We start from the raw sequence: 16,884 nt of genomic DNA, 5'->3' as shown, positions 1-16,884 counted from the left end.
GATGGGGTACTTGTTTGGTAACCAGCTCCAGGCAATAGAACTGCTTAAGTGGCAGAGTTATAATTGACCAAATAAAATTTGACTCCAGATTGTGTGGTCTTAACCGGTATGACATACTACCTCTTAATGCCTAGAACACAAAAAAAATTCTTGAAATAAATGCAATATTTTTCTGATTCATTCATTTATTTAATATATATTTAGCGATGGTGCATCTGTACCAGAAAATATTTATTAATTTTAGGAATTGAAAATGCAGACAGTTGAAAACTGACTAGGTTCATGCTCTCTGACACATTCTAATCTAGACAGTAATACACACACACACGCACATATATATAACTACATGTATATATACACAAACACACATATATAATGTTATATATTATTATAACATAATATTAAATTAATTTATAATTAATTCAAATATATAATTAGTATAAATTATATTGATGCAATTAATATAACTATGTTATATATAAAATATTATATATTATTTTAAGTGAATATGAGCTCACTGAAGGGTCATAAAAATGTACTCTGCTAAATTCCAAACAAAGAATCCTAAGAGTTCCAGAGCTGGAAGAACCAGAGGTATGAAGCTCAGAGGTCTTTTCTACTCAGGAAGGACAAGCTGGTTAACTGGATCATTGGCCAAAGGTCCCTGTTGGGGCTGAGAGCGAGGGCTTCCCTCCAAGTCAGGGCAGAGCAGATCACTTGCCCTGGGCTGCAGAGCTGGTGTAAGCAGACAGGAATCTGTGTCTCTGACACAGATACTTTGGTAAGGACAATTGAGCCTGAAGGCAGGGAAGGAACAGAGCGTAGGACTGCAGGAATACTGTTTGGGGAATTCTCAAGACCCCCCAAGAGCTTTGCCTTGTGTCAGTGATGATCATTGCTCAGTAATAAGAATAACAAATCTCAAATATCCAAGACTGGGAGGAGACTAGAGCTCTGAAAAGAACTCATGTCCTGGGAGCTCCTGAGTCTCACCCCTGGAGTTCCTTTTCATCTTCCCCTGCAGTCTTTCATTTTGATTTCTGCTGCATCTGTTGTGCTGGCTCAAAAAAAGCATTAACATTCCTGTCCAAGCCTTAACAAAACCCCTTTCCCTTGAGATATTTGTTGAACAGGATTGCCTGGCTATGTTTATTTAAACATATTTGCCACATGATTAATGAGCGACATAAAGCCCTTAAACTTGGGAGTCATTAAACGTGTAATTTCCATTTCCCTTGTCTACCTGACCTTTTCTTAGCTCACAGGTATACCATTATACATCCTGTCTCTGTAGTACCTTTTATGGTTGTGTGAGTCGGAGGAGGCTAACTGCAAAACAAGTCCAAATTCCAGTGGCTTAACACAGCAAAAGTTTCCTTCTCATTCCTGTCGCATTCACATACAGGGCTGCCGCAAAACTCTCTTCCAGGCAGTCATTCAGGGATCCAGGGATCTCCATCTTCTTCTTTGGAACCCTCTCCATGTGACCAGCAGAAGAGCAAAGGCAGCATGTGGAAGATGCCACAGCTCATTGGTGAGGTGCATTCACTCTGATGGGAACGAGTCTCATGGCTCACCCAGGTGCACAGGGATAGAGAAGTCCAGGAAGTGGAGATCTGAGATGTCCATTTGGCCTCTACCACATGGAGGAGATAACAAAGGAGGAGGATAACAAAGCACTTCTAACCTCCATGGAAATTATGGAAAATGTAAATGTGTTGTATCATGTAATATACAGCAGGGAGGAAGGAATAAGCTTGGTTTCCTCGAATACGTATATCAGCAATATAGAGAATATAGTTCCCCTATCTGCAGAGCTTAGAAGGAACCCCCAAAATATGTATAAGATAGCCATTTTAAAGGTTATTACCGCATCATTTTCTCCCAACAATTAAATATTCAGGAAAGTTTAAGCATGGTACATTTCAATTTCTTTTTCTATGGTTTTAGAATTGTGAAACTTCTAAGCTTGCACAGGTTCTTTTTTTTTCTTTTTTTCTTTAAATTGTGGTAAAATAGACATGATGGAAAATTTGCAATTTTAATGATTTTAAAGTGTGCAACACAATATTGTTTAGTACATTCGCATTGGTGTGCAATCAACCTCCAGAACACTTTCCATAAACACAGAGTAGTAAGTTAGTACTCAAGAAACTTAATAAAATCTAGGTTGCAATTCCCCACATAATGAACAATTACAAATATTCCCTTAGCATTCTGTGACAGCAATGATTATTTTGGGTTAAGACTGATTTGTCAGTATGTTCATCATCAGCAAGGAATGTCACTTAACTTTTTGCTTGTCTGGTTTTTAATTGAGGTAAAATATACATAACAAACTGGAGGTGGAGATGGAACTCCCACTGGCCTTGAGCATGCTAAGCATGGGCTCTACCACTGAGCCACATTCTCCATCCCGTCTTAACCATTTTAAAGTGCTTAGTTAAGAACTTTTAAGCATATTAACATTGCTAGGCAAAAATCTCCAGGAATTTTTCATCTAGCAAAATGGAAACTATATCTTTTAAACAACAATTCCTGTCTGGGGCAACTGAGCATCTTCTCTCAGCCTTGAGCCAAGGAGGTTTTGGTCTGGCATTGCCTGCTGTTTTGGTGCCCCTCCCACTCGAGGGACTGCCTGATGCACATGGCTTCTACCTTCCCTCAGCTAAGAAGTCTGCTTTCTCATAGCTCTGGACCTGGGTGTTACCCATTAGGTTTGGACAGCCCACCCCCTGCCTTATTTGGTGAAGAGCATTCCATTGAAATTCTTTTGAAGCCCCCTTGAATAAATAAAGGAAACACAGGTTCTCATGCTCTCTTTTTTTCCAGTGTGGAAGCTTCCCGCCCATAAGGTCAAAGAGCCATCCTGCCCCTGCTTTATAAGAAATCACTTCCATGTCGTGTGGTCTTTTCACAACCAGCCTATGTTTCCAAACACCCCACCCACAGTGGGACGTGGGCGGGAAATCCCCCTACTCCTGGCAACTACCATACTTTTTTCTGTCTCTATGAATTACACAACTATAGGTACTTCATAAACATAATAGTACAGTATATTTTTGCAACTGGCTTATTTCACTTAATATAATGTCTTTAAGTTTCATCCATGCTGTTAGCATGTGTCAGAATTTTCTTCCTCTTTTGGGATAGAGAATAATAATAATCACAATAATTATTCCATTGTGTGGATAAACCACATTTCATTTATCCATTCATCCATCAATAGACATTTGGATTTCCTCTACCTTTTGGCTTTTGTGAATAATGCAAAGGCAGCCATTTTCATGTAAATATTAAAGATGGAAAATCATAACACATTCTGTGGTGTGTGCTTGTGTGTATGTGTGTGTGTTTGTGTGTGTATTAGCAAGTGCATGTGTGTTCTTGCCTCTATCCTCCTAGTCCCAGACTCATAATTAAACTTAGGGCACTTGTTTCTATCATTTTCTTTATTGTCACCCATCTGGTTCTTAAGTAATGAAAACAACTCTTAAAATTAAGGTATGAAAATTATAATCTTCTCAATGAATATGGGACATTTCCAAGTAATGAACTTTAATGCCGAACTAGTTATTCTCAAGGTTAATCATTCAGTAAATTATTTATGTGCACTTATTTTGTATCAGATTCTACAGAGGTCAGGGTCCATAAAAGCAGTGCACGGTCCTCCCCTTGTCACAGTTGAAGTATATTATAATATGTGAAATGCTCTAGGGTAGCATTTCCAAACTGTGTTCTGAAGCACATTAGTGTTCGGTGTGATGCTAATAGATACTTCACACTGCCAGTGTTCCATGATCAAGTAAGTCTGATGACCACTGTGATAATTTTTTTTTCATTTTTATAAAAATACAACATGATTGAGGCCCAAGGACAGGGATGGTGAGATGACAGTGAAGTGTCCCTTTGTTGAGTGCAGTTTACTGGAGCAATTCAGCATTTAGTCAAGATAAGGAAGTCAATCATTCAGGAATGTCAGGTATACAAAATGCACAACTTAGGCATCACAATTAAATTTTCTCTATTGACAAGGTTTAAGACTTTTGTACATTTTTGGGCTCATTAGATATACTGTACAATGTCTGTCTCATGAGGGTGGTTTTCCAGCCCATGAGGATACCAAAAGTTGCCTACCCTCAAACATACCTCTTCCATCACTATCAATGTTAAGCTCAGGGAATCGACAGACAGGGCCTCTCCTGGGCTCACAGAACTAACTAGACCTTGTTAGGTGGGCTTTTTTTGGACCCCTTAACTTTTATCTCCATGGTTGATACCACATTCCATGAATAATCCTGAGACCAATACCATGAGAGCCATCACTCGGAGGATGATGGGGAGGTGGAGTTCCCCAGGCTGCAGAATGTAGTGATGCAGGAACAGCTGTCATTCAGCAAAGCCTCCCATGATCTGAGTGGGAGTGCAAAACAGAGCTCCTGCCCCCATTTCCTAGAAGCTGGAGGGCCCTCCCTCTATAGGACAAATGCCCAAGCTATGGGATGGCCTTGACGTTGTCAGCATTGTAAAGGAGGCAAGGTTTAACTTCTACCCTCTTAGGGTCCTGGCTGGGTGTAAGAATTTAATTGACATAAAAGACAGAAATAGGACAAAAACCTACAGATCTAATATGCTTTCCATGACACTATAAACTCATCCGGAAATGAAGACCTAAAGAAATGGCAAACTTACATACTTTTGTATTAGACTGAACAAAGAGAGAGAAGAGTGCAAAAATAACAAAATTATACACAGGGGCTCAAGGAAGATAAGAATTGTTTTGAACAAGGTCTGTTTGTGCAGAATTCTCTTGGCTATGACTCCTCATCAAAAAATGTTTCCTTTCTCCTGGTACAGGGAGGGCACCTTTCACATGGGAGTCTTTATCTCCTGTTTTCAAGAAGAAAGGAGGAAGATTAGAAGGCCCTTCTTGCATCTGCTGTTTTTCAAGTTCCTTTAGCTCTATGTAATCCTTGTGTCAAAATGGCAGATTTGGGGATGGCACATTCTGCCACCCTTCACAATTCAACCTCTTTGTCCCTCCTGTATCCTAAGCTCCCCACAAGTGTTGACCACAAACCTTGCCCTCACTGGCTTTTCCCCACCATGCAAAGCAACTCAGGCAGAGATGCCCATGACCCCAGCCTGATCAGCCCCAGCATGTCTAAATCTCAAGTTCATACACTTTTTCTTTATAATCCTCCCTAGACTTCCTAAGTTCCCAGACAATGGACAAAGTGTGTGGGTTACTTGTCCATAGCCCAGAGCAAGTACTGCAGCTATTCATTGACAGACAATGACTGAATAAAGAACAAAATCAGCCAGCTGTCCACCTATACATGGTTTCCTTGGTGACTACGGTAGTAGGACATGTAGTAGGAAAGCTGCCATACCATTCCCCCAAAGAGTCACACAAGTAGGGGTTTTGTTTATTCTTACCCATTTCTGATCTTTCTAATTCTAACACTTCCACCTACAAATGAAGTTAATATTCATGAGCCCTATAGGATGAAAACCCTAATCAGACTCCACCAGAATGATTGCTTATGTTTATGCTTCCTACTCAAATAATAATAATAATAATAATAATAATAATAATAATAATAATGAGATTCCTTTTGAGAAGGATGTCAGGTTGCTGCTCTGTGTGCTGGGGCCCAACTGCAACGGAAACTTGATGACCAGACACCTGAGCACCTCACGGGGTTACCCTGAATGCATGTTTTCTTTTCATTTTCTTTGCTTGTTTTTCTATTCTTGCCTTTCATTTCACAGCTTTGCCAAACATTCAGGTCAAGGTCAGAGCAAGGGACTATCTCAGGGTTGGAGGAACTGAGTTAGCCACACAGGGCCTCTCTCCAGTGAAAACATTTAGCACACAGCCAAGGAGCCCAACTTCAGATTCCTGCAGAGAGAAAAGAAGAAAATCTCCCTTAAGAAAATGTCAGTTTTGCTTTGCTTCACTAGTCCCCAAGCCAACTTTATTTCAGGTTCCACAGAGGTTGTTCCCCATAGAGGGGAAAGGCTGGGGGAAGCATCAGGAGACCTAACTTCTATTTCTAGCACTCACTGACATGTGACCTTATCCCCAGACACTTCTTCACTTTGCCCCACACCCATCGCCATGCTGGCTTTAAACCTCCTGCCATCTTTTTCCTATTGCAATGTTGTGTGTAAGACTCTGAGAGCTTCCCCAAGTCTCAAAGGAAGTGGTCCTAACTCTTTGGAGCTACTAGTGCCAACCAGCTTAGAGGGGCCCCTCAAAAAGAGCCTCAAAAAGCTGTATTCCAAGATGTGTGACATGCAAAGACTAAACCTGACCGCTAAGGAGTGGGCACAGGGTGGTGGATCTTCCACAGGATGTAGAAATCACTGGTTGCCTAGAGGCATCCAAGAGCCCACGAACCTCCCCTGTGAGAAGCCAGGGCGCGCTGCTCTGCCATCTACCCCACGTGCTAGGGGTTTACTCTTGTCCTCTAGGAGGCATCTGTGGTGCTGGAGCTATAAGTTGTTGAAGCCAATAAGCATGATTCACACAGTGAGGGAGAACAAACCACCTCCTGGAAAGCCCCCTTGTGCTTCGTGAAGAGAAAAACCATCATGGGAAAGAAGGGAGGTCCGAGGCAGCGTAGCCCTGAGAGGGTGAGCTTTGGAAGAGATCAAATCCTAACTCTAGATCCCGTGTAGCCTTGAGTAATTTACTTCATGTACCACTCTCAGTTTCTTCTATGCAATGAGGTTTCTAAGTGGACCTAATTCATCTTGTGAGTCTCAGCTGAGAAAATGCATGTACAGTGATCAGTAGTGTCCAAACATGCCAATTACTTTATGTATGTTATCCATTAAAAACAACAAAAATAAGGCTCATGAAGAAAAATACATCTAAGCAGTTGATGAGTGACAAGCCCACGACACTTTGTGGCCCTGAAGTATTCTGATACATACATATTATTTTAACATCTATTAACATTTTGCTGTATTATTTACTTCTCCCACTATTATGAACTCCTTGCAGGATAGAGGAATTAATTCTTTCATTGTCATATTATAATGTCACTACTACTATCTGCTACCTGTCTTATGTCATCTTTGTTGAGTAACTTAAAGAAGAAGTCATAAATTAATGAACAAAGAAGTAAGCACATAAAAGAAAACTGTTAAAATAATATATTTTGCCTTAAGTTAAGACAATTGTTTTTTACATAAACTATTTCTAGAAAAATAGCATTTTACTTGTTTAATTTGAACTGTCCCAACTTCCTCCCCTGATTCTCAAGCATGCCAAGTCACAGATTAGTTTTCCAAGAGTTACTTAGATGCTTAGTCAGCTTGGGTTGCTATGAAAAAATACCAGAGACTGCTTAACCAACAGACATTTATTTATTATGGTTCTAGAGAATGGGGAGTCCAAGATCAGGATACCAATAGGTTTGGATCCTGAGGAGGGTACTATTGCTGGCTTGTAAATAACTGCCTTTTACCTGTGTCTTTGCAAGGTAGGGAAAGAGAGATTTTATTTTCTCTTCCTCTTCTTAAAAGGACCTTAATCCTAGTATGTGTATGACCTCATCTAAATCTAATTACCTCCTGAAGGCCCCACTTCACAATACTATTGAGGTAGGGCAGAAGAAATAAAGATAGGTAGAAAGGAAACAATGGGAAGGAAAGAAGATACTGTAGCTGTAAATCTAAAAGCCCCATGATCAAACTTATGTCTTAGACCTGTTTTTCCTCCAGGTTACTTCCAAATTTCTGAGAAATCTGTTATGGTTTAGAAATGAGGTGTCCCCAAAAGCTCACGTGTGAGTCAATGCAAGAAAGTTAGAAGTGAAATGATTGGGTTATGAGATCCTTAACTTAATCAGTGTGTTAATCCACTTGAATGAATTAGCTGGATGTTAATATAGGCTGATAGGGTATAGTTGGAGGAGGTGGGTCACTAGGGGTGTGCCTTTAATGTTTCTATTTTGTCCTCATTGAGCTAAAGGCATGCCAATTAGGAAGTAGAGCTCTTTCTCTCGGCTTCCTGATTGGCATGCCCTTAGCTGCTTTCCTCTGCCACACCCTTCCACCACCATGTTCTGCCTCACCTCTGACCCAGAGCAATGAAATTGGCTATCCATGGACTGAGACCTCTGAAATTGTGAGCACCAAATAATTTTTTCCTCCTTTAAAATTGTTCTTGTCAAGTCTTTTGGTCATAACAAAGAAAAGCTGACTAAAACAATCTGCAAATCTTAGCATTCCTGTAGATTTACCCATTTATGAAAATTGCCTCATTTTGATTAAGGCTTATGTGCCGTTTGCCTACACAATATATTTTCAGATTAGACAAAACAAAGGATTTCATCTAATTAACTTTATCTAATATTTAAAGTATTTAAGAAACCTTTAATATAGGCGCATTCCAATCGTGAACTAGATAGTAGAGATGATGTTAACCTGAAGCTCCTGGGGAGGATCAGACCACCGTAAACAATTTGTGATCCACGATGAAAAGACTGAATTCAACATACCTTCCCATACCCACCCCTTGCTAAGTTCCCTTTTAAAAAAAAGAGAGACCCCACAAGTGCTTCTCAATGTGCATTTTCACCTTTCACTTTCTAATAAAGCTCTTCTTCTTTGGTAAAAATCAATATGTGATATGTCCTTAAATTCTTATTTTTTATAATGTTGAGTTTAATTTTTAAATCTTTATTTAATTAATTTTTTTTTTTATGTGGTACTGAGGATTGAACCCAGTGTGCCTCACATGTGCTAGGCAAGTGCTCTACCACTGATCTGGAACCCCAACCCCTTTAAATTATTTTCTGTAACCTGTGGAGAGCGTGGAAAGTCCACAGAGAGGTCTCCTCTGGAGAGACAGCCTCAAACCACTTACAGTGATGCCATCACATTGCATGTTAGGACTCTAACAAATGAATTCTGGAGAGATCAAACACTCAGTCCATAACAAGTGCTGAATGTATTAACACAGACCCTCAAACCATAGGGGAGTTTGGCTAGGATTAGGATGAGTCCTTTCTGAATCCTGTTTTACCCTCCACATCTGGAAGCTCAGCAATACAGAGTATGAAAAGAAAGGGAAGCAATAACTACAGGAATGAGCACCTTCTTAGGAAAATCACAAGGTCTTTAAGGAGTGCATATTCTGTTTTCTAAAAGGAATGAAGCAAGTCTGGCTTGGACTGGTCAGTCAGCTGTGGTTTCCTTTGATGACAGGGCTAGGGTTTAGTTTGTAGAATGTTCTCAACTACAGTAGATGTTTTTAAAAACTAAGAAAATCACCTTCAGCAGCTTATCAACTAATCACAGGCCATTATCTCAAATGGGAACTTATTCAAACCGTTATTCAATTTTATTCAAATGAATTTGAGCTCCTAACAAGGGCCCTGGCTACATCATTTTTAAAGCCTGGTGCAAAGTGAAGATGCAGGCTACTTTTAAAACATTAGTAAACATTTCAAGATAGTGACAAAACATTCAGCCAAGCATGGATCCCCTTCTGAGTACAGGTCTGTAAACCTGCCCTGCCTACTGATGACTATCTAGTAAGTCTAGTGCCAGGAAACCCCAACCGGTCCTTGGCCATGCAGCTGCTGTTGCAGAAAAACAAAACAAAAACAAAAACAGACACTATAGGCACCAGGAGCAAGCCTCTCTCCCAAACTGCCATAGCTCTTGTAGCATCTGTCAGATGACCAGTTTTCATTACTATTTTTCCCTCAAGTTTTTGACCATAAACAACTCAAGGCTTAAAACAAACACACACACAAACACACACACACCACCACCACCACCACCACCACCAACAACAACAACAACAAAACCTACTAAAACCCCCATCCACTAGTGGACTACTGTAGATTTGCAGACCTGCAGACTTGCCCTCTGACACTGCTGTTAACCTATGTGCCCGCGCTGCGCAGTGGGCAAGCAGAAATATCAAGCATCAAAGCCCAAAAAGCTAAATTCAAGGTCTTCAACGCCAGCGAAACCGTCCAGTCTGCAGACCCGCCCCGTAACCCCTGCCTCCCACAGGGAGTGGACCTAGTAAATTGCTTTTTAAACATTTCCTTCAAAACGGCAAAAAACTGGAAAAATGGCTGCACCTCAAAAGAGAGAGAAAAGAGAAGCTGAAATGGGTGGCAGCAGGGGCGGAATCTCGTCCTCGCTGGTGGATAATGTGATAAGAAACCTGGATCCCAGCGGCCTCACAATGGCCTATTTATCCGGCTCTCACGCACCGCCGGCAGCCTGGGCTGGGAATCCCGGGGGTGGCAGCCGTCCCCGGAAAACGGCGGCGCTCCGGCACAGGAAAGCCAGCTGATAACTGATCTGCAGACAGCGCTTCTTCCTTCCTGGGAAGCAGCCACAAAGGCAGCCAGCTGACCCCGGCCCAGCGCTGCTCCCGGCCTGCGGAGGAGCGCCAGCAGTGGGGGAGGGAGAGCCGCGGGGCAGGACGCGGGACCAGGCGGGGAAGCGCGGCCCCCGGGCTCCCTTTGGCAGAAGCATCCCGCCGTGTGGTAGCGCGGAGCCCACGCTGGCCAGGCTCGGCCCCCAGCGTCCGGCCCGCGGGCCCTCCCGGACTGTCCCCCTGGGGTGGCCCCTCCCTATGGCAAAATCAAAAAGAAACACAGACATTTGTGGCACCCTATTAGGCGCACACTATTGTGACTCGCGTTTCAGGCGCAAAGACTGCTCAACCCCCATTTGGCAGGGCGGCCCAGTAAAACACTTGAGTTCCTGAAATTTACCCATTAACTTCCCTGGCGACAGAGAACTTTTAAGTTAGTCAGACTCTGTCTCTGCCTCTCCCTCTCTCTTCTTCTTTTCTTATCATTTCTAAAAAGACAATGAGAAGAATTGGCAGGAGGTCATCTGCGGATTCTGAATGCCCCAGCACCCCCAGGAAGCGCTGTTTTCTCAAAGTTGGCCCAAGAGCTGGTCCCTGCTGCTCTAGGACACTTGCTTTCACTTTTGCACTCCCAAACTGCTTGATTTGGAGTCTCCAGAGAGCCTTGGAAGCGCTGCCTATGGAAGGGAAGCTCTGGAAAGATCAGGCCACAGGAGAGGAAAACACAAGGAAAGGGAGGATGCTCTGTGAACTCTGCCATTGGACCTTGCAGGGTGGAGTGGAGTCTCCAGGCCCCAGGTGGAGCTGGTCAGCTGGGAGTCAGGATGTCCTTGATCTGCTTTCCAAATTGTACACAGCTCCACAAGGCAAAAAAAAAAAAAAACAGGCGGGGCGGGTCAAAGCTTAGCTGAGTGCTCTGCAGCAGGAGGCACTATCTATCATCAGCCCACTGACTTCCAGCCAGGGGTCCCAAAGGAGACCAAAGCTCTTCCCTCTAGGCATAATCCTGGGCCCAACATTCCCATCTCCAAATTCCTCCCACTTAATGTTCTGCCAGTAGCAGCAGAGTCAGCCCTCCAGGCTTGAGCTGGGAAGGAATTTCTTCCAATTTACCTCCTGCAGGGTAGTGCCGGAGGGCACAAGGTCACTGCATTGACTCTTCTACATAAACATAGCTCTATTTCAAGGGACAGAGTTGACTCTTGACCCTGATGAACAAAGAACTTGCAGGAAGAACCCCTGATGTTCTGTGGCAATTGGGAGACTCAGGTCCTTAGCACTATGAAGAAATGAAGACTTCATGATCTACCAGGATCTGTCCCCCGTCCCCCCTCCCAGTTAGCAATGAAGAAATGAAGATCCTTCAGCTGTTATGGGATTCCTCCAAACTCCTAGGAGATTTCCCACATTTTGGGGGGGTGGGGTGGGGTTGGTGGAGTCCCCAGCAGAGACAGGTGAGGGCTACAAGCAACAGTCATCCCTTTGACCCCCAAATCAACATCTTTGAGTTCTCATATCCACCTACTCACCCTAGGACATGATTGCACCCTTTCTCTTTCAGGAAAATGAGCACCTTCTTCTGAGGAATAGATTGAGTATGGGGGCTGAGACCCAGTTATAGTTCTGGAAAACAGTAAAAAAAAAAAAAAAAAAAAAAAAAAAAAATATATATATATATATATATTATGATGACTGTTTTCAAAGGAGAAAGACAGTGTGTTTTGCCAGGATACAGGATTTATGATATTTTCTTGATATCGGCATCTTTTCAAAGACATCTGGGTAAAGTTAAATCGTTCTCTGAATACCCACTTTATAATCTGTCATAGCAACCTGTTGAACAAGGTTCTTTTTGCCAGTTCTAAGTGTGTGTCTTTTAGTCTGGTTGTCCAACCCCTGTTGGGACAATTCATAAGAACGAGCTCTGGGTATCTTTCTCAATCTGTTTTTTTGTTTGTTTTTTGCTGCAGCCAAACATCACAGATTTAATAATTTGTAAAGAATAGAAGTTTTTTCTGCTCGCAGTTCTAAAGGCTGGGGAGCCCAGTGTTGGGGGCTGCTGTCTCTGAAGGCCTTCTTGCCATGGGAACTCTGCAGAGTCCTGAGGCCCTACAGGGCATCACATGGTGAAAGGAACACTGACAGTGTGCCAAAGAAAGCTCATATAACAAAGCCACTTCCTCAGTAACCTATTAGTCCATGAATGGGTTAAGCCACTCATGACAACAGAGCTCAGGACCCAACCACCTCCCAAAAGTCATCTTCAAATACCATTAACATATGACTTTGGAGACTGTCCCCAGCATATGAATTTTGGGGACAGTCAAACCATAGGGACATCCCCATCTTTATCAATGCCTTAAATAAAACCCATTCTCTGTGTCTCATAGAAGTAGATTGGCCTTGACTTCTTTTTATTATTATTATTATTATTATTATTATTATTATTATTATTATTTGTTCTAATTCATTGTACATACATGGAGCACAACTTTTTATTTCTTTGATTGTATACAATATCACACCATTGGAGCAATCACATATGTACTTAGGATAATGATATCAGATATCCATTTCATTCCACTGTCTTTTCCACCCAGTCCCTCCTCCCTTCCCCTTATTTCCCTCTGTCCAATCCAAAGTTCCTCCATTCTTCCCTTCCCTTGCCCCTCCCCCATTATGTATCAGCATTTACATATCAGAGAAAATATTTGGCCTTTGGTTTTTGGGAATTAATTTTTTTTGTTTAGCATGATATTCTCCAACTCCACCCATTTACCTGCAAATGCCATGATTTTATTCTCTTTTAATGCTGAGTAATATTCCATTGTGTATATATACCACAGTTTCTTTATCCATTCGTCTATTGAAGGGCATCTAGGTTGCTTCCACAGTTTAGCTATTATGAATTGAGCTGCTGTAAACATTGATGTGGCTGTGTCCCTGTAGTATGCTGTTTTTAAGTCGTTTGGGTAGAATAGCTGAGTAGAATGGTGGTCCCATTTCAAGTTTTCTAAGGATTTTGGTTGCACCCATTTGCAATCCCACCAGCAATGTATGAGTGTACCTTTTCCCCACATCCTCACCAACACTTATTGTTGCTTGTATTCTTGATAATTGCCATTCTGAGTGGAGTGAGATGAAATCTCAGAGTAGTTTTGATTTGCACTTCTCTAATTACTAGAGATGTTGAACATTTTTTCATATATTTGTTGATCGATTGTGTATCTTCTTCTGTCCTTGACTTTTCATGGTTACTGCTGACACTATGTCTTGTCCCCTCCACCTAGTGGCCGACATAGAACCTCCCTGGCCCTGACCTTCTGTGCTCTCCTTCAAATTCCTGCTCTTCCAGCTACTCCAATAGCGTTTCTGGCTCACCTGCTGGCTTCTAGGGCAGGTAATGCTGGAAGGTCTGACCTGCCCCTGCTTCTCACAGGGATTCTGACCCAGGCTTTCAGGTGCTTATAGTAGAACAGATTCTTCAAGATTGTGGACAATTATTACTATGCTAAATACCACACCTCTCCTCCAATAAAGCAGGATTAAAAACTGTCTATACACACAGTCTATAGAATGACTTCTTATTTAGACTTGGTTATGTTCAAAGTTTTCCAAATATTCCTCTCTTCTCTCCCTTCCACTTCCCTACCAGTTAGGAGGACCTGCTTTTCTAAGGGCAGAGTTAGTGCTTTCTTACAACTGAGGATTAAAGAGGCAGCAGAGTCCACATCTCAACCTACTGTCCCTCCCTCCCACTGGTCAGTTTCTCCATCGCACTGGCCAATCTGAGTCAGAAAGCAGAAAATTTCAATCATCAGGCTGCTTTTTAACATCAAAATTCTTTTATTGAATGTAAATGGTATAGCCACTGTGGAAGACAGTTTGGCAGTTCCTTGAAATGTTTAATATACAACTACGACTTTGGGGTTCTACTCCAAAGAATGGAAAATTGGTATTCAAATATTAGTATACCAATGTTCACAGTAACACTCTTCACAATGAAAACTTGGAGTGGAGTCACCATTTGACTCAGCTATCCCACTCCTTGGTTTATACTCAAAGGACTTAAAAATGAGCATACTGGGGCTGGGAATGTGGCTCAAGTGGTAGTGTGCTCGCCTGGCATGTGCGGGGCACTGGGTTTGATCCCCAGCACCACATAAAGATAAAATAAAGATGTTGTGTCCACCGAAAACTAAAAAATAAATATTAAAAAATCCTCTCTCTCTCTCTCTCTCTCTCTCTCTCTTTCTTTAAAAAAAAATGAGCATATTACAGGGACACAGCCACATCAATGTTTATAGCAAGAAGGATAGTAGAATGAGTCGGACATTAGTATGCTATGTACATATATGGTAACACAACCAATATGATTTTGCACCATGTACAACCAGCAGAATGAGACATTACACTCCATTAATGTATAAGTGTCAAAATGCATTCTACCGTCATGTATAAATAATTAGAACAAGTTGAAAACTGTTAAAAAGTGTGTGTGTGGCGGGGGAGCAACCCAAATGTCTATAAATAGATAAGTGGACAAATGAAATATGGTGTATTTATACAATGGAATATTATTCAGCCATCAAAGGAAAGAGGTGTTGATATATGTTACAATGTAAATAAAGTGCCACAACATTATGTTAAGTGAAGCCCAAACATAAAACCCCACAGATCATATGATTCTATTTTTATGAAATATCCAGAAGAGGTAAATCCATAGAGACAGAAAACTTAATGGTTGTCAAGGGCTGGAGGAGGAAGGAATGGAGAACAACTGCTTAAAGGACCTGGGCTCTCCTTTGGGGATGAAAGAAATGTATTGGATCTACGTAAAGGGAGAGTACCGAAGGTCACTGAGTTGATCACTTTGTAATAGTTAATTTTATATTAGGTGAATTATTTCACCTCAGTTTTCAGAAAGTCCTCCTACATCTTTTAAGGATCAGTTTATTCAGGGCCTTGTTACATTCTGGTCATCTTTTGGAGAGTGAAGATTGCATGCAGAAAGAGTTAGGGGGATGAAAATGAAAATCATCCCCTTCTCCTAACTGGTTGATCACAATGATGAGGTTGGTGATGATGGTAAGAATAAGATGATAATGATATCTTTGATGACAGAGGAAAGAGGCTCAGAGAGACCCACAGTCCAGGATGATATAGTGTCCTCAGATTCCCTAGAACAGGACGGGGTTCCTCAGCAATCCTAGACCTGACCCACTTTGACCCCACTGTTCATGCCGTCTTGCCCAGAATCAGGGCTGGTCAGTGATGGAGCCAGGATTCATATCCAAGATTGATGGAATGCAAAGCCAACAGTAATTCAACTGCACCACACAGTCTCCCTAAAACATCAGTACAGATTCATAATTACAGCTCTGGGATCACAGACATTCTCCCTGTGCCTATAGATAATGAGAATATTAACTTACAGTGAGTACTTGGCACATACCATGTTCTGTGTGACATATGTATATTTGAAAATGACATGTATCCATGTGATTGCATGTAGAATGAACTTGTTAATTCTCACTACAGCCCTGTGAGCAAAACACTATTATTTTCCCCATAAGATAGATGAAGAAACTGAGGAAAGGAGAGATTGCAATTGTGTACAGGTTCCCTCAGCTGCCAGGGAGTGGGGTCCATCCGGGAGTGGTGTCTGGAGGGACACCCAGAGAGACGCCAAAGGACCTGGGCTCTCCTTTGGGCTCACTGGGCAGCACCTGAGTGGTTCCCCTGGCTCTTCCCCCAACCCATGGAATTCCAACTGCTTCCCTTTTATTCTTTCAGGGAGATCATGTCCTCCAACATCTGGCCCTGCTGCCTTTGGCACCAAAACTATATGCATAACCTGGAGCAGAGACTGAGTTTCCTTAACAATATTTTCATGCTGTTTCCTACATCAGGATATAAATACAACAAAACAATAGCTCGTCTTTCCTCTGCCTTTGCTATTGTTTGTGTGATGAGCTCTGGGGGGACAGACATTGAGGCAGTGTACAAATAGCCTTGGCTCTGAAATTAAAGGCTCTTACTTTGCTGCAGGAAATCCAAAAGAGATTTATTCTTTTTCGTAGGGAGTGTGCGAGGGAGACTGATTCATGGTTTTGTTTTATTAGGGAGTTCACCATGGACCGGGAGACTCACCTTGGAGTGCTTATTTTTCTTTTCTCTTCCTCCCTTCTCATTCCCCAGAAAATCTGGCAACATCGTGCCATAAAGCTGTGGAGCTCCCCAGCCAGTGCCTCCAGAACGCTGGGGGGACATAGATGGAGGGGAGGTCACCAGTCTGAGAGTCTCTGGATATGGCCTCAAGGATATCTCCTCTAATCCTTCCACTTCCCCATTTTATAAAGGAGGAAATTGAGACCCAAATGGCAAAGATATGGTACATTCCTAGCTCGTGGAACCAGCAGAACGGAAGCCCTGGAGAGTCCTTTACTTCCATGCCCAGAGTTCTCTGTTTCTAGGCCACCCTCTTCTCCATCCCACCTCTGAAGGCAGGGGACACTGCTAGA

At 42.2% G+C, this 16,884-nt stretch overlaps 1 long non-coding RNA gene across 1 annotated transcript; it reads right to left on the bottom strand.

Annotated features, from left to right (window-relative positions):
- Positions 1-520: 520 nt before the first annotated feature.
- On the bottom strand, positions 521-10,417 carry LOC143399424 (uncharacterized). Its single transcript, XR_013091406.1, has 3 exons — positions 10,251-10,417; positions 5,762-5,905; positions 521-4,890 (listed from the first exon to the last, which is right to left on the bottom strand). It is a non-coding gene; the product is annotated as an uncharacterized LOC143399424 (long non-coding RNA).
- Between the last annotated feature and the right edge of the window lie 6,467 nt (positions 10,418-16,884).

Source organism: Callospermophilus lateralis, chromosome 5 (genome assembly GCF_048772815.1).
Source record: "Callospermophilus lateralis isolate mCalLat2 chromosome 5, mCalLat2.hap1, whole genome shotgun sequence".
Classification (NCBI taxonomy): domain Eukaryota; kingdom Metazoa; phylum Chordata; class Mammalia; order Rodentia; family Sciuridae; genus Callospermophilus; species Callospermophilus lateralis.
This window is presented reverse-complemented; position numbering and strand designations above follow the sequence as displayed.